General features: G+C 45.8%; 1 pseudogene across 1 annotated transcript in view; it reads left to right on the top strand.

Annotated features, from left to right (window-relative positions):
* The first annotated feature begins 2,317 nt into the window (after window positions 1-2,317).
* LOC148501663 (uncharacterized) overlaps window positions 2,318-18,524 on the top strand; it is a 41,271-nt pseudogene continuing 25,064 nt past the window's right edge. The window contains exons 1-3 of the transcript XR_015870030.1: window positions 2,318-2,706; window positions 12,537-12,670; window positions 17,704-17,834. The product of XR_015870030.1 is annotated as an uncharacterized LOC148501663 (transcript). The remainder of the gene's footprint in view (window positions 2,707-12,536; window positions 12,671-17,703; window positions 17,835-18,524) is intronic.

Below are 18,524 nucleotides of genomic sequence, written 5' to 3' on the forward strand. Positions count from 1 at the left end.
TCAGAGCCGCTCGTAAGGGGCCGCTCGTTCGCTCTGAGCGATGTTCGCACATCTGCGCATGCGTATGGGTTGTAGAACGCATGCGCGAACCTGTCAGTGCTGTCGAAAATCGTGTGCTCGCAAAATAGCGAATGCCTGCTAATTTGAGTGACAGGATGAGGCGTTTGTGGGTGGTAACAGGGGAAGGTGCTTGAAAACGGGGAGTGGAGATCCGAACGCAGGCGTGCCAAACGGTCAAAACGGGCGTTTTAAGGGTGTGCATAATTAACAAAGCAGCGTCATTGACCACGTCACTTGGTTGTCTTTTAGCCTGAACTGCTTGCATGATTGCGGTAGGAAAATCCAACCCCAAGCACTGCGAGCAGTTTATACACCTTTCGATGTACTCGATTAATCTAATAAATAGCGGAGATGACGTAAGATGCGAGCGGCCAGGGGGCGTTTTTTCCAAAATAGTGAGCGCATGTTTCGTTCGCTCATTCAGACATAGAGGCGTCAACAGACCGCAAAGAGCGAGCGCTTAATTTAAATAGCCAGCCCCTTTTTCTGAACGAGCGTCCGCAAATAGCGTCCGGCTTCTGCATGTTGTTACACTGTGCTAATGTCTGCTCGTGGGAACATCCGTCAAGGCATCCGCTTGCACAGCAAGACACTATGTCTTGGCAAGCGATCACTTTGTGTTTGTAGACGCCCACCAGCATGTCTTTAGCCGCCCACTAGTGTACGTCATCTCCAGGAAGTATATACAACTATGGGTACATCGTGAACCATCGGTCAGACAGCACTGCTTGCGGTTGACTGTACCCTACCGCAAGCACTGTGAGCAGTTCTGTGTAAAAATCACCCAGGTGACGTGTACTATGACGCTGCCTGTTAATTATGCACGCCTCTGAAACGGCGTCGAAACACTTTGGCACGCCTGCATCCGCAACTCCACTCCCCCGTTACTACTGCCCTGCCCCTGTTTCCACCCTCAAACGGCCTCTCCTGTCACTCATGCCACTGGACTGTCCTGGCAGGGCAAGCGAGCACATTCCGATCGCTCGTACTAGTTTGCGTATGCGCACTGCGAACTATACGCATGCTCACATTAGCGAACATCGTCTGCAACGAGCGGCCGCTTGCTAGCGAACGGGTCTGAATCAGGTCCAATATCGGGAGAGAAAGGTAAGCAGGAGATATCTGTGATATCTGTGATATCTCCTGCTGTACCTTTTTGATGAATGGCCCAAAAACGTAATTTCTACAAAAGCAGGTGAAAATGTTCATTTTCACCTGCTTTTCTAGAAAGTAAGTGATAATACATAGACCCCTCAGTGAGTACATGTCCACAGAACTACAGTCTATGCAGAGCTGTTTCCAGGAGTATCATTTGCACTAAAGATAGGCTGGTACACATCTGCAGTGATGATGAAAAGTAATCATACGTAGAGAGGGCCTGATGCAAATGCCATCGCAATTGCGATTTCTCACTGAACACAATTGCGAATATATTCTAATGACCCACTCGCCGTCCAGGGCTAAGTAACGCCCACCGAAAGCGTCTCACATCCGCCGCTCAAGCACAAAACCGGGAACATTGGAAACACGGAAAGCAGATCTGGGGGCCATCAGCTCAAGCTGTTGCAAACACAGCCGGTCCCCAGACACGCAGAGGGCTCTGCTGCTGCAAGCAAGGATGCAGTGGCTAATTTATGCACGCTCTGAAAAGAGCGTCTAAACGGTCCTGACACGCCTGCGTTACAGCCCCCAAATGCCGACTACCTGTCACTCCCTTTGCAAATGAATCCTCTGTGCGTATGTGATCGAAAAACAATCGCTGCACGTGCGCAGTACAGCTTTCATGCATGCGCAATGGCTCACAATCGCTCAAACTGCGTAAATGTCCGCATTGCGTGTGGATCTGAATCAGGCCAAGAGGGCGGGCGCAACGCAAGATGCATACAACTCCGCGCACGCAATTAATATGGCCCTATGTGATGTATTTTTAGTCGTAGGGTGATGTAGAGGATAAATTAAACATTGTGCATGCTATTCACGAAGAATCATACAATAATATATTAAAGAAGTCTAAATACAAGCATTTCGTTGCAGAGTAAACTGCGAAGGTTATGCAATACATGGTTGCATTTATTTGCTGATGCTTATATGAATACACTGTGAACAGTTGAGGGCTATGTGTTTGTGTGTATGTAGCGGTATATACTGTATATCTCATGGCTCGGGGGATTATGATGGTAATTGGCTGGGTTGCTAGGTGGCAGTGCTGCTTTTGTATAATGTGAGAAAACAGCTTTTCTCCTCTGAGAGGCAGAGAGCGGCAGGGGGAGCACAGAAAATGAAGGGAGGGGAATTAAGATGAATACAGTGTGAGCTGTGCTGCTCATGATTAAGAATATCAGCTAAGCCGGGGCGAATGAGGACGTTTCTGGGGTCTCACAAGACCCCGCACAAGAAAGCAAACACATTTCCCAGGCCAGCCCATGGCAGCAGCTGCTGAGCACCGAGCGGACGCGGGTATTGTCAATGCCACAGTGGGCTTCCCATTGGGAAACGGAGTCATGGTAGGAGAAGGGGTGCAGGAGACGGAGGAGAATAGGAACGAGGAGGGGTCCCCGGTGCTTTGGGGTGATTTCCAGGGCACACAGCAGAATGAGGCAGAGAGGGCGAGTGACTGGTACGCTGTATATGGATGTCGGCCTGAAGGTAAGGACCAGTATCTGTGCCATTTTATCACCAATGACGGGTATTGCTACTCTGTTATATACATAAATGACTGCAAATACATGTATGATAATAAAGCCATGTCTACTTCATATAGTTAGGTAAGCAGACGTGCATTTTATTTCACAATGTTTCCACACATTCAGTTAATCTGCATGTATGTCTATTTTACATATTACACGTATGTAGATGGAGATATTATATATGTTTCACAACTGGCACTTTACTAAACAGACTAGCATAATATCACATGCCGTATCTGGTAAACTAAGATTAAGGGCCTTAACCCCTGCACAACAGTCCCTCTAATCCCCCATAATACTACAGTGTACTAATGTTCAGGCTAAATCGGTGTAACCTGTAAATAAAGTGCATGTTCCTTGTACTGCATGCTGTGCTGCTTGTGGTACTGTACACATGTAATAATATACTCTGCTCTATAGTATGATACCCAGCTGTGTGATACACTGTGATTCGGCCAGTAAGAAACCGGTGGAGAGTGTAACTGCCGGGCGTCAGGAAATGACACTAGATGAAAGGGCCCTCCCTCTCCCTTTAGATCCATTATATGGTGTAGAAGGAAGTTCGGGAACCGCTTTCTATTCTGCCTCTTGATTAAACAATCTGGTCTATGGGGTGATTTGTGTAATGGCATGCTTATTATTTTTTTATATAATGGGTTAAAAGTTTTGAAATAGGAAACCAAGATACCTGTGTGATATGAAGTATACCCCATCCATAAATATTATACCACCCCTTTTTTTATTTTCAGGTGCCACGTTCAAAGATATAAAATTCCTTTAATATTAACTAGAGACCCGCCCCGGCTTCGAACAGGAGCAATTTTGAATTTACGGCGATAGTCTTGTTTAACCGAGGTCTTATAATGTTGCCTTGTAGACGACATTAGTTGTTTTTCTTCCTGACGTAAACACAAAGAGATTTAGGGGCCTATTCGTCATCGATAAATGGCCCTGTAACCAGGGGAGTTTCTAAAGAGGAGGGGGCCTGCGTGCAGTCTCCAACACGGACCCCCTCCTCTCTGTTCTGGCGGCCGACAGCGCACTAAGCTGTGCGCGGTCAGCGCTGGAGTTATAGACTCTGGGCACTAGAGTGCGCCCAGAGTCTATAGAGTATGCTGCGTGGCCATTTTCCCTGTACTGCACATGCGCAAAAGATGGAAAAATGGCCGCGGTGGCCATTTTCCAGTCGTTTTTACAGCGCCGGACCTCTGCGCCGACGTGGGACTCCGGAGAGGTAAGTAATACTATGGGTGCAGAGTGTGCGGTGCAGGGCCCCCCTGGACCCAGGGGCCCATGTGCCCCGCACACCCTGCACCCATTATAGATACGCCCCTACCTGTAACCATGCGGAAACACTAGTTTCCACATATGTTAGTTACCGGGCCATTCATTATCAGAGGTCCCAAATCGACCACCTGATATTCAGCAAACTCCGAAAACTGAAAGTTTTCGGAGTTTGCTTGCGAGAACAAGCGCCATCTTCAGATGGCGCTTGTTCTTGGATCCTCGCTCCTTGCTATGGGAAGGAGTTCCGGGGATGCGAAGAGGGATCCGAGCAAATAACTCCAGCACCTTCTCACTACCCCCAGCCCCCGGTGGTTTTGCGCATGCATGACCTTGGGTCACGCATGCGTAGCCGCACTGACGGGGAGGAGGTAAGTAACGCAGCTACTTCTTGCCCGCTCCGGTGCAAATTTTCCCACGCTGCGCGTTGGATACCTAGGTATCCCTCACAGCGAGATCATTAGTTAATCATCGAGGGCCATACGGCCTCCAATGATGAATAGGCATCTTAGTTTTGACGTGACACGCAAAATGGCCAGGTAAAGTTGTCCATGGGCAAAACAGTCTCCACTTAGTTCAACTCCAGCCACATTAAGTGCCTGTCCTGGTGCTTTATTTGTCATGCCAAAGCAGACTCTTACCAGAAATTGGACAAATTCAAAATTAAAGAATCGTTTTTTACATATATGAAATAGGAACGGATAAAAAAGGAAATACTGAAATTTTGTAAATGTAAATAGGACTTACATCAACCAAATGCTCTAGTGAAGAAGTATGGGGATTTGGAAATTATGTCATTCATTAAGTTCCGAAAAAATATTTTTTTGGAACTTGACAGTGATACTGTATGCCACCCTGAGATGGCGTACAGCACCCAATGCAGCAGAGGGATCTGAAAAGAACCCTCCCTGCTGTGTCCTCTTACCTGTAGCATCACATCTAGGGAGCCCCTCCACCTCTGGGAAGAAGAGCACTGCCTGGATCATCCACCACAGGGTGCCTTGCCTGCAGCGTTCCTTGGATGCTGCGGGAAACTTTGCAGTTTCGCTGCTGGCTGCAGGGTGCCATTCCAGGCACCCTGCAAGCCACAAGCGACGGTGCCGACCCAGTGAGAAGAAGGCACATGCCGCTCACACCTAGTTACGGCCCTGGGTTATTTTATGTCTGGGAATCAGAGGGTAACATTGTACTACCAGAGCACCCAACCATTCTAAAGGCCAATAACGATTGAACAGCCCACAAGACTTGTCTTATCTTTGGGGTTCGTCTATGCACTTTGCTCGTACAGAATGTTGTATGCACTACAAACACTTTAATCCTCTACCTAGTAAGTAAAATAATACTTTGCTGTTTGCATGACCGCAGGGTGGAGTTTGTGCGGCATCTCCTATATCAGATCTTTTTTTAATAACTTCCAAGTTTCCAGTTCAGTAGTGTTAGGTTGTGTTGAGGTGAGTTCAGTGTGAGCAGGGGCAAAAGAGTGATGCTCCGCGGTCAGTGAGATCCAATAGATTAGATAGAGAGATAGGAACTTGTGAAGATCCTGATTCCAAGAGATAAGTTGCTTGTTATGATAATAAATGAGTTGACTACAAGATGAGGCTAGTGCTAAATGTCTTTAACTCATGTAAATGAAAGTTGGTGCAAAGAGCCTGAGTGCAGGCTAATTTGAATATGTGTCAGCTAGGATGGAAATACCAAGTTGCCTCAATCAGCAGGATCAGCATGGTTTAGTCCATAGACATTACAGTTCTGCCAGTGGAATTATGGGAAAGTAGCATCTAGTTATCTAAACACAGTCTTCTTAAAGTTCTATTAGTGTCTGTGTGTTGTTCTCCCTGAGATCACAGGGAATCGAAAGGAGAAGATTCACTTTGAATAGAACCCATCTTACTGGACCCAAAGTAACAGCCTGGGTACAACATAAGTTACCATGTGATGTTCTCCCCAAGAGAGTCACCTTGAGAATGAATTAAATGAAGGGGGATGGGGAGAGGATCAATGCTCTCTTCCCCTGCACCAGACGAAGACAAAAACTATTGATGCTTCTGTACCATCGATGGCAGAGAACCATCAGCTCTCCACCATGGCAGAACCATCGGCCATTGGTGGCAAACCAACAATGGAAATCCATAAATTCTAACCCCACCCACTGAATGAATGGACAAGGGAGAGACAAGGAGAACTAGTGGGGCTAGGTCAAGGCTCATTCTGGTCTGGTGTAAGAGTTTGTGACATAGAAATGGGATGATGCCCTTTCTAAGAAAAGCGCAGTGAAGTCCAAGGGGAATATGTGTCAGTCAAGTTCAGTGAGGTTGAGCTGAGTCGATTTTATCATGATGGATGATTAGGAGCTGAATGAGACAGAAATGTTCCAAGATCCATGAGGTTCAATAGGTTGGGGCTAAGTACTAAAATGGAGATAAGAATATGCAAGTATCCCAAATCTCAGCAAAAGATACAGGGCCTGTGGATGGTAATCCAACCATGGCTGCATCATTTTACGCAGCACGGCTGCATCTTTATGCTACTGGCGAAGCCGATGGGCTGCAACTCAAATCTGCTGCTTTGTGTGATAAGTCGCACCATCGGTCGCACAATCAGACATTAGTGCAGCGCTATGGTTGCTCAGAATGTCCTTCGGAACATGTCCGTCTGTACCAGGGCAACTGTGAAAAAAAAGGCGCAGTCGCTGGCCATGACACGCCCCTGTCTAGCTAGCCACTCCCTGTTACCAACCAGGAACGCGTGGCTCGGACACATTTGCAGACTGGAATATGAGGAAGGATGGCCCTCCCTTTGAGGGCTTACACATTAAGAGAACCGGGGGTTTATGTAATAGGTAGCAAGCTGTAGCTGCTGAAGGGAACTCCTGTGAGTCTTTCTGTATTTTTAAAGCGGCAATCATTTTAAAGGCAAAACCAAGCTCATAACCTATTACAACCAAGGGAACGCGTGATGACATGATACATTTATTGATGATATTTGGGAAAGATTTCTGGACTGCACAACCTGACTATATATATAATGGGAGGTGCTACCTGATGAGACTAAGGACCTCATTCAGAGTCGGTCGAAGTGGCCACACGGTCGTACGCCACCGATGTTCGCTATACTGCGCATGCGTAAAGTTCGCAATGCGCGTGCGCAAACTAGCCGCTACGATCAGAAATTTCTCTCTCCTTGAGCACAGCCAGGTCGGTAGTTTGAGTGACAGATTGAGGCGTTTATGGGTGGTAACAGGGGAAGGTGCTTGAAAACGGGGGAGTGGAGATCCGGACGCAGGCGTGCCTAATTATGCGAACGGCGTTTTATGGGAGTGCATACGGTTTATGGGAGTGCATAATTAACAAAGTAGCGTCATGGCACATGTGACATGGGAGGTTTTTACACTGACATGATCGTAGAGCTTAAGAGAGGGTATGGTCAACCTTAAGCTCTACGACCAGTTCCGATGGTTCTCGATGGTCTTGATTAATCCTTATATGCCCGGAGATGACGTGTAATGCGTACGAGAAGGGGGCGTATTTTTTTGTAGTCCCGGCGCTTCCTCCCCTTGGTCGGCCAGCTAACGATCCGAACTTAGGGACGCAACTTGCGAGGGAGTCATTTACATATCCGGCCCCTTTTCCCGTACGACCGTGCGGCCGCTTCGACCGACTCTGAATGAGGTCCTAATTGCAGGCACAGAAACAGACAAATCTCAGGTGCACAACTCCACATTATTAACAATATATATAAATGCAATAAAATTTTGCAGTCAATAGAGGTTTTTAGCATAATCATGGCCAAGGTTATGGGCCTACCCACCATATCCAGGTAACCTTTCGGGTAGGTCCCTAACATACTAGGGTTCAAATCCAGAGCGGAGGACCCCCAAAAAACTGGCCCAGCCAAGCTGCCCCAGGGCACCACCATAGTAAGAAAAGTGCAGTGTAAAGAGATAGTTAGGAGCAGCCGCAGCTGCATATAAAGAATGAAAATAAAAAAGTGAAGTACATATATATTAAACACACGGTGAAGGGTTAAAATGTGTTATAAAGGAAAATGTGTTATAATGCAGTGCCCTGAGACAGATCAGCCAACACAATCCAGGGGGACCCACGCCCCAAAAATGAACCAAAGTTGCACTACAGTATATAACGTGTAGGACTTACCTAGAATTGTGCCTAATACAGTGTGCATATACATTACCATACTCCATGCTTTTAAACCAATAAGGAAGGGTGCTAGTCCAGAATGAGGGCGTCTCCTTTCCCTCAGAAGTGCAATAAAGCACATTAAATGGAGTATTTGGGAAAGATTTCTGGACTGCACAACCTGACTATATATATAATGGGCTTTATTGCACTTCTGAGGGAAAGGAGACGCCCTCATTCTGGACTAACACCCTTCCTTATTGGTTTAAAAGCATGGAGTATGGTAATGTATATGCACACTGTATTAGGCACAATTCTAGGTAAGTCCTACAAGTTATATACTGTAGTGCAACTTTGGTTCATTTTTGGGGCGTGGGTCCCCCTGGATTGTGTTGGCTGATCTGTCTCAGGGCACCGCATTATAACACATTTTCCTTTATAACACATTTTAACCCTTCACCGTGTGTTTAATATATATGTACTTCACTTTTTTATTTTCATTCTTTATATGCAGCTGCGGCTGCTCCAAACTATCTCTTTACACTGCACTTTTCTTACTTTGACGGTGCCCTGGGACAGCTTGGCTGGGCCAGTTTTTTGGGGGTCCTGCGCTCTGGATTTGAACCCTAGTATGTTAGGGACCTACCCAAAAGAGGTTACCTGGATATGATGGGTAGGCCCATAACCTTGGCCATGACATTTATTGATGAGTAGGATAATAAATTATAGTTATACTACAGATGTGAATAGGTGGTTTATGTGAAACTGTGAATACATTACTTTGTTCAAGACGATGACCTGGTGCCCAGTGGGGATCATTTAGAGTTGGACATACCTCTGGGTAAATATTTGTAGAATACACATTTACATACAGTGCATGTGCACCAAAAGTCCATAAGTATATGTTCCTATGTACTCTTTGGCTCATCGTACGCTTACACCTCCTCGGGCCTGATCCAGAGGTGGACGCAAATGCAGTTGCGGTTTCATTTTTTTTTTGGCGGTTGCCCGTCTGCGACTTTATGCGAATACAGCTACAAAGTCCTTCCCTGGTGTACATCCGTGCGTATGACTGTGCTGAGACCCAACTTTCAGCATCCGTAGGTGCTGTAATACCGCCTATGGCCCCCTATGTGAGCGATTCAGCATCTGAGTACCCAAACACTTCACTGACATGACCGCGACCCTCCCATAATAGGTAGGCCAATAAGACGGACCATGTCCATGCCTCTGTGTAGCCACCTCCCAGCGCTTTTCTAAGAGATCTGTCATACCGTGCGCCATAGGTGCTTTTAGGTATTTTTGCGCACACTAAGTAGCAAAGAATAAAATAAATAATAAAATCTCTCCTTGAACATCGGCGTTGCATGCGGCTCTGTGTGAGGCCCCTTATGTCTGGAGAAGCAGAGTGGGGTAAGGAAAGCCTTGGCTGGCATAAGCACAGTAAGGGTGGCTTTAATTAATTCCGACTCATGTAGACCTGAACAACCAATGTCGGGAGGCGTCTTCTCATGGGTACTGGAGGGCAAGAACAATGAGACTCAATTATGATGATGTCCATCTGCAACACCCTCTGGCCTCTTCTGTCTGCGTATTGAGGATAACCCTTTATGCATTGCCGCTATACTATATGAAGTCGCTTTACTTAAGTGACATTTCCATTTGGACTACGGCAGGAAAGTATATTCCCATTGGATTTTTAAATGGAACACAAAAGATATATTTTATTTGTGTTTTGTATGTAATTATTACATCTTATGTGGATCATGCGACTTTCGATTTACTAACATATGTCAACACAGTATTCTGTATATACTGTAAATAATTACATTATTATTATTATTTTGTGTAGAGATAGGTTTCACATTTACAACAAACACTGTTGAGCTGCATTATTATGCTTACTTTACGTTATCCCTTCACTTGTGTAGGGATGGCCATCGCTGGGTTAAAAATGATATCATGAAACCATCGATGGATAACAATTGATGGTTTTTTACCCATCGTTGGACATACTTGCTGTGGGGAATGGCAGGCAGCGGGTCAATCAGGGAAGGGGCCTGGGTTTAGCTGTGCACCGGGGGCTGGGCTGAGCTCCTTCCCACCTGCACTGAGTAGGGGAAAAAAACAACCCTCAGCCATCGATGGCAGGCAACCATCGGATATCCACCACCAATGGCAAAACATCTATAGTTAACCATCAATGGTCGATGGTCATCCCTACCCCTGGGGTGAAAGTCTGCACTCTTGTTACTCCTTACATACATGTTAGTGCTGTACAGCACATGTTGAGATGTATGTGCCTGAGCATTTGCAGTATATTTGCATGGAGTTTTCCTGCACACATTTGGAGAGCAACCACTAGAACTCTCCGCGACACCACTGTGTTCATCACTTGTGTCTGTGTCCCATTTCCCCTGCCTCACCTGTGTTTCATCTTTAATCACACCTGCATGTGCGGGAACCTCTATTTACCTACTATGACTCATGCATTCAGGAATGGCAGAAAGAGAGACACAGCTCCAGCTGGGCATCTGACCTAAGGGCATTGCCAGGTAAGTGTTAATGAGGACACTCTACTACATCACAGATCCACGCTAACAGAGGAAACACTTGTGTTTATCTTAGTAATGTCTAATACCATATATGAATTGTCTCTGCATGAGTGGGGGAAAGCATTTCTTTTCTGGCAGATTATGTCAGTCTGCATCTCTCATTGGGCCTGATTCAGAGAAGGACGCAATGTCGATGTCGGATGCAGTGCAGCAATATTTTGCCGCTGCGCCAGTGTCACAGCCACACTGCGTAGGCGCGTTGATTGATTAGTGACGACAAATGCAGTGAAGATTTATTCGCAAAGTGAGTGACAGGTGACAGGTAGTGACCTTTTGGGGGTGGTAACGGGGGGCTACAAAAACGCGGAGGTCTCGCCAGCATTTTCCTAGTCAACCACTGTGAATTCGTTTGAAGTTGGACTGACCCTGACATCTTAATTGAGACAGACATTCTGAGACACCATGTTGTTGCTCGGAAGTTCGATGCTGCGACTGGATCTGAGACCCCGGCGGCGTGCATCTCTGTACACAAAGCAGCTGAGTCTTTAGCATATTTTTGCAAGCCCGTTACGTCTGATATCGTAGTTAGGAATGACTCTGCGTCCCCCTCTATATCAGGCACATTAATGGATCCATTTCCTGCTGTGTGGAACCTTTATAACAGTGCACATTTGGAGCTAGGAGCAACTATTTTGATAACAGATCCTTCTAGTAAGATGCAATAGTAAAAACGTGCTCCGTAGGCACTAACAGCACCAGTGCCACTACAAACTTGGCAAATTAGAAGATAAATTTTCTCTCCCCAAATACAGATTAAGGGGCTGTTAGTAATATGGGTGTAGTAGGTATTACCGCCGGCGGTTCAAATCCCAACAACGGCAGCCCGGCAACGGCGAAAATCCAGATAGTCCATAAGGTAAGTATCGCTAACCTAATCACCCCCTGACCCTAACCCTCCCTTAGGGGTGCCTAGCCCTAACCTCCCCCCCAAGTGCATAACCGTAACCTCCCCCCCAAGTGCCTAACCCTAATCCCCCCTCTAAGTGCCTAAACCTAACCTCCCTTCCCTGCCGCCTAAACCTAAGTCCCCCGGGGGGGTGCCAAACCCTAACCTCCCCCCAGGGGTGCCTAACCCTAACCCTCCCTTCCCGTAGCCTAACCCTAACCTCCTTGGGGGGTGCCTAATCCTAACTCCCCCCCCGGGAGCCCTAAACCTAACCCTCCCCCCCGCGCCTGTCCGCGCTCGGTGCCCGGCATCACTTCGATCGGGATGCTGGGCGTCGGTCTTCCGGTGTCTGGTTAATGACAGGCGTCTAGATTTAGACGCCTGTCATTAGTACCACGCCGGGATTAGAACGTCTGGAAGCCGGCGGTCGGGATTTAGACCGTCGGCCTCCAAACTACATCCCTAGTATTATATATTAAAATTAAAAAAATTTCCCCCAATACTTAACAATTGTTATAAAAATGACTTTAGCATGTCATTTACCAAATGTTTCTTGCTTGGACATGGACTCCAACAAGAGCCCATCCTGGCAGAGTAAAGAAGCTCTTCAGAGCTTGGTAAATTGCCAGTTATCGCAGTCCACATACTGTAGATAGCTATGGGGACTGCTTCTGCAACCATGATAAATGGCCCCTATACGTTGACAATGCGGCAATCCTCCGAAAATTTATTTTTATTTTCTTACTGAGGTTTTACCACAAATATAGTTTCATAATTACACCCCTAAGTACTATATTACTTTTTGTAAAAGTAAGAGAATATGTGAAATATTAAATGCTCTAAATTATTACTTTCTCCCTCACAGAGAGCTGGGTTGCGTTCAGAGATGAAGAAGACAAGGAGACAGATGGACAGGAAACCCACGTAATGCAACATGGTGGCCGCTGGTGGCGTGAAGATAGCACAAAGTTGTGTACGAGGGAGAATTCTATAGACAAAGTGAGCCTGAAAGATATATGCCACAAGAGTAAATGTTTATAATGATCCCTGACCAGCTGTTTAACTTTATGGGGTATATTTACTAAAGTGAGAGTTTTTAGAAGTGGAGATGTTGCCCATAGCAACCAATCAAATTCTACTCATCATTTATCTAGCCCCTTCTAGAAGATAATAGCTAGAATCTGATTGGTTGCTATGGGCATCATCCCACACTAGTAAATATACTCCTATGAGTTTCTTGCCTCACAGAGACCATTTTAGGGTGACGTTTTTGCCTGTGAATATATATATATGTATAATATATATATATATATATATATATATATAACAGTTGTAATCCCGGCACTCACTCAGGTAATATAAATAATGGCGTGGGTGCCCTCCATGGACCACCAGGTCCCGTACAACAAGCAAAAAGGATGGCGGCACTCCACGACTGGTAGTAATGTCAAAAACTTTAAGCTACGTTCCATCGTTTCGGGCCAATGCCCTTCCTCTGGTATCCCAGACGAAGGGCATCGGCCCGAAACATTGGGACGTAGATAAAAGTTTTTGACATTACTACCAGTCGTGGAGTGCCGCCATCCTTTTTGCTTGTTTTATATATATATATATATATATATATATATATATATTTATATATATATATACTGTGTATATATATATATATATATATATATATATATACTGTATATTTATATATTTATTTATTTTTTGTAGCAGCAATAAGGAAGATTTTTATTACGTACACAACTATGCCTTTTAGGTCATTGTAACTTCATATACTTTATTTCTTGTGAATCCTTTTAACTTTAACTGAGCCCATAGGTAAATGTGTATAATATGTAAATACTGTCAATATTTGAAAAATAAAATCTGAACACAATGAGGTGTTAAACAAGCAGAGCGACCTCTAAGGAATTTTCCAGCAATAGTACTGGGGCAACGTGTCCTCTCCAGGTTGTGTCTATGGGGCTCATTCACAGTTCACGCTGCTTTGACCGCTTTAGCGTCTTTTTCTGTAGTTGCGCCTGCGACTTTATGCTAGTGTTAGTAAAAGCCTGTCCGCTGGTGCACAGGTGTGCGTCTGACTGTGCAAGGACTGAAACACCCACTTTTTGCATCTTAAGATGCTACCATCATACTCATTATCGAAACTTGCACCTGCCCCATGCTAGCTGCAGACTGAAGCTTTCTCAGACTGGACGCTGCTGCTGCCGCCATTGTGACCAATGGTCGCCATGGTGATCCGGGGCAGCTATTGCTGTCAGGAGGTGTCTGCTTCCTTGTGACTGTGCATTACCGTCTGAACATAAATCAGGCCCTGAGTTTCGCAACCAGTTATGCAGCATGCCCACGACACTCTCATAAGACGGTACATATTTCTGAGACCGGGGTACTCTGGGCCCGATTCAGACCCATTCGCTAGATGCGTTTGCACGCAGCCAAAGTATGCAAATCCTGCAATCGCACGGCAAAGCATTAGCACACCCACTATGTCTTCACGTGCAATCGCGGTGTGTATTTAGATGCCCTCCAGCTTGTCATAAGGCGCCCACTTTCCCACATCATCTCCAGGACGTGTATGCAACAATCGGTAACATCGGACCCATACGCAGCACTCATGGCTGACCATACCCTTCCGCAAGCACTGCAAGTGCCTCAGTGTGTAATTCAGCCATGTGACGTGTATTATGACGCTGCATCTTAATTATGCACGCCTCTGAAACGGCGTTAAGACGCTCAGACACTCCTTTGTTTGCACCACCGCACATCCGTTTTCATCGACCAACCCCCATAAACGGCTCGTCCTGTCACTCATTCTAGCGAGGTGGCTATGCGCAGCGAGTGACCGCTTCCCGATCGCATGGACTAGTACGCGCAATGCGACCTTATATGCATGCGCACATTGCAAACATCGTCAGGTTCCGTGCGAACGCAGCCTAGCGAACAGGTCTGAATCAGGCCCTCTGTGCGTACTCAATGTGAGACGCATGCGCTGTGCAACTTTTGGCTACTTAGACGCATGTACAGTTGACAAACATTGACCATTTGCACTGCGTGCGATTCAGAATCAGGTCCTATGAGTAAGGTTATTTGAATTAAATGGAGACAGAAGTCAGATGTTTTATTTACTATATTTTCTGTGAGGTCAGTTGTTAACCACACTCATTCGGATCTGCCTCAAAAAGCTAGTGTACCCATAAATATATTATAATAATGGGCCTCTATATCATTTGCAAAATGCGAGGGGTAACTTTTAGCTGTATCCAGATCATTTTGACCACTGTGTAACAATATAATCTCATTGAATGAACTTCAAATGATTTATTGTGTCCATTTACTCTAATTGAATTGCTGATGGCGTGCAGTGTTACACGATTCAGGGCAGGAAGGTTCCCAAGTGAAGTGACGTCAATACAAGGAATAGTATCAAATCAACCAATCATACTGTTCTGCAATCAATCACATGAGATTTCACAGTGCACCTGAAAATCACCTTGGCTTTAGGTTATTGTTAGGCTTGGTATAAGACTATTGGATTTAGGTTACCATTATTTACTTCAAAAGGGTCTCACCGCTCTTAAAACAAAAAGGGGTCTCAACAACTAGGGGATATAAAAAAGAAAAGGGGGAATGGTAGGTAGGTCAGTATAAGGGGGGGAGCAGACATGAGCAGTATTTGTTACTGGTGATGTCAACCAAAAAAAACCTCTTCTGAGTAGGTTTGAAGGACATCAGAGGGTGAACATAGGAACACCTGTAGGCGTCGGCTCTTTCTAATACAAGGTCACTACACAGCACTTATGGCAAGGGCCGCTTACCATAAGTGCTGTACTGAAACCCCTCAAAGTGCCGGTGTAAAGAACAGCTCAGCTGAATTCAGGGGGCATAAAAAGTGAAGTATCCTGCCATGTCCATTCATATACTGATCTTGGTTTCAAAATAATTAATGTTCTCCAAGAATAAGCCTGGACATGTATTTATGCATCATATTCCTGGTACATCACAAGTTGGTGACATCACTGATTCTTCATCTCCAGTTTCCTATAGCTTTAGGGAGCTAAGGGTTATACTGTGACTAAAACATCAGACCTGGCAGATAAAGCACACAGGAATACATTTTAGCATAAAGTTTAAAAAAAAAAAAAACTCTTCAGCCTAATGATGTGACAGAGTTCTTTTTCGTTCAAAAGGCGACTGGTAAACTGACGCCACCGCTAACCAGGCACAGCGATGGCGGCCAGGTACACAGTGCACATTATTTCTTTGAAAGTGGGGCTGTGTGGCTAACTAGGGCTGAAGAGGTAATTTTATCAACAGACCAGCAAAACTGGCAAAGGCTAAAGTCACGGGACCGCCAATCCGGGCCTGGTGGAAACATATATCATTACATAAAATAGTAGGCTCTGTAAAAATTATAGTGCAAATAGTGGGAACTCTACAAACTTCCAGCAAAGTAATTCTCTCAGATAACACTACGATATATATGGGTGGTTCTACTGAAAAGCATTTGTGTGCACACACAGACCTGACCAGAGAGCCATTTTCAGTGTATAGGGATTACTTATACCTCTTTTCCACCAAAAAACCTGGGTCCGGCCTGGGTTTTTGGACATGGTTCCAACCCAGGTCAGACCCCATTTACACTGCATCTTTGATCTGGGTTACTCCCGGGTCAGCTCTGTTCACACTGAACTCAGGTCTGCCCTGCAAAACCTGTGAGGTCATAAAAAGTGGGAGGTGACTGCTCCACAACCACCAATCAGCTCATTTTAGGTGTGACCCAGGTCGTATAACCCGGGTCGCGCCGTTTACACTGCACCATTACCCGGGTCCATCCTGGGTCCAACCCTGGTAGCTACCTGGGTTGGATTCCCGGGTCACTTGACCCGGGTTATTTTTCAGGGACCCTGTTACACTGAGCTCCGACCCGAGTAGACCCGTCAATAACCCGGGTTTTTGCAGCAGTGTAAAAGGGGTATAAGATACTGGGTCTGATTCAGAGCCGCTCGTAAGCGGCCGCTTGTTCGCTCCGAGCGATGTTCGCACATCTGCGCATGCGTATGGGTTGTAATGCGCATGCGCGAACCAGTCAGTGCAGTCAGAAATCGTGTGCTCGCAAAATAGCGAGTGCCTGCTAATTTGAGTGACAGGATGAGGCGTTTGTGGGTGGTAACAGGGGAAGGTGCTTGAAAACGGGGAGTGGAGATCCGAACGCAGGCGTGCCAAACGGTCAAAACGGGTGTTTTAAGGGTGTGCATAATTAACAAAGCAGCGTCATCGACCATGTCACTTGGTTGTCTTTTAGCCTGAACTGCTCGCATGATTGTGGTAGGAAAATGCTACCACAAGAATAGCGAGCAGTTCATACGCCTTTCGATGTACTCGATTAATCTAATAAATAGCGGAGATGACGTATGATGCGAGCGGCCAGGGGGCGTCTTTACAAAATAGCGAGCGCATGTTTCGTTTGCTCGTTCAGACATAGAGGAGTCAACAGACCGCAAAGAGCGAGCGCTTAATTTAAATATCCGGCCCCTTTTTCAGAACGACTGTCCACAAATAGCGTCTGGCTCTGAATCAGGCCCACTGTACCATAAAAAGCATTGTCATTCCGGTCATATGACCAGAGAACAGTCTTCTACCCACTCGTTTCCTTGTAGCTCGTGTTGTGTATACTGTTTAGCATTATAAAAAGTAGGAAGTGCTGTGGGTCATGAGTGTTTGCCTGTTGCTCAACAATGTGAAAAAAATTGCCACTAAATGCTGTCAATGGAGAATAGATTGTAATCATTGGATACATCCATCCAGCTTGTTTGAGGTGCTAAATCCAAATTAGGAGCAAAGAGATTACTTATTACAATCTATTAAATGTTGCTTCACTAGGTTACAGTCCTCCTATATAAATGTAAATGAATCTACTAAGTTCCAATATACAGAAAGCAGGTTAGGGCCCACAGAGGGAAACCCTGTAATGTTATTTGTTGCAATGTAATAGTCTGTGTTTTCCTATCTCCTTCATGTTTCAGAGCAGTGTTGGACACATATTTGAACAATGTTTTCCTTCAGTCTTACATCCACACGTAGAAGAAGACTTTCAGCCCTTGGAATTATCGCTACACTACGATGGATCGCATGGACACAAACAGATCTGGAGACGGTAGGAGAGTTATGTTTGTGACATTAATTACATGTACTCCCTTGTTTGAGTAATGGGAGCAGGGAAATTGCCTCCATGTCTTCATTTTGGGAGTGTAGCAGCCTGGTCTTACATAATTGTGCAAATATCAGCCCGATCATCTGATTATCTGCTGATCAGGCCAATAGATGAACAGTGTATGGCTGAGACCAAGCAGCAACTATCGCTCTGTCGGGCATGAGAAATATTTCAGCATGCCCTGCAGATGCGATAATTGCTGCTTGGATCTGAGGGCCTGATTCAGACCCATTCGCTAAGCTGTGTTCGCACATAGCCTGCCGATGTTTGCAATCTGCGCAGTGCGCGAACTAGTCCATGCGAACAGGAAGCGTTGGCACCCTGTACACAGACGCTCCGCTAGAATGAGTGGCAGGTCGTGCCGCTTGTGGGTGGTGACAGGGGGTGGTCGATGGTAACGGGGGTGTGGTGGTGCGAGCGCAGGCGTGTCTGTGCATCTGAATGCAGTTTCAGGGGCGTGCATAATTAAGACGCAGCATCAGCATACATGTCACATGGCTGAATTACACACTGCAGCACTCGCAGTGCTTGCGGTAGGGTATGGGTCCGATGTTACTTGATGTTACCGATTGTTTAGTACACTTCCTGGAGATGATGTGTGTTACTAAGGGAAAGTGGGTGTCTTGTGTCAGG

Source organism: Taudactylus pleione, unplaced genomic scaffold (assembly GCF_031769625.1).
Source record: "Taudactylus pleione unplaced genomic scaffold, aTauple2 ptg000507l, whole genome shotgun sequence".
In the NCBI taxonomy this organism is placed as follows: Eukaryota; Metazoa; Chordata; class Amphibia; order Anura; family Myobatrachidae; genus Taudactylus; species Taudactylus pleione.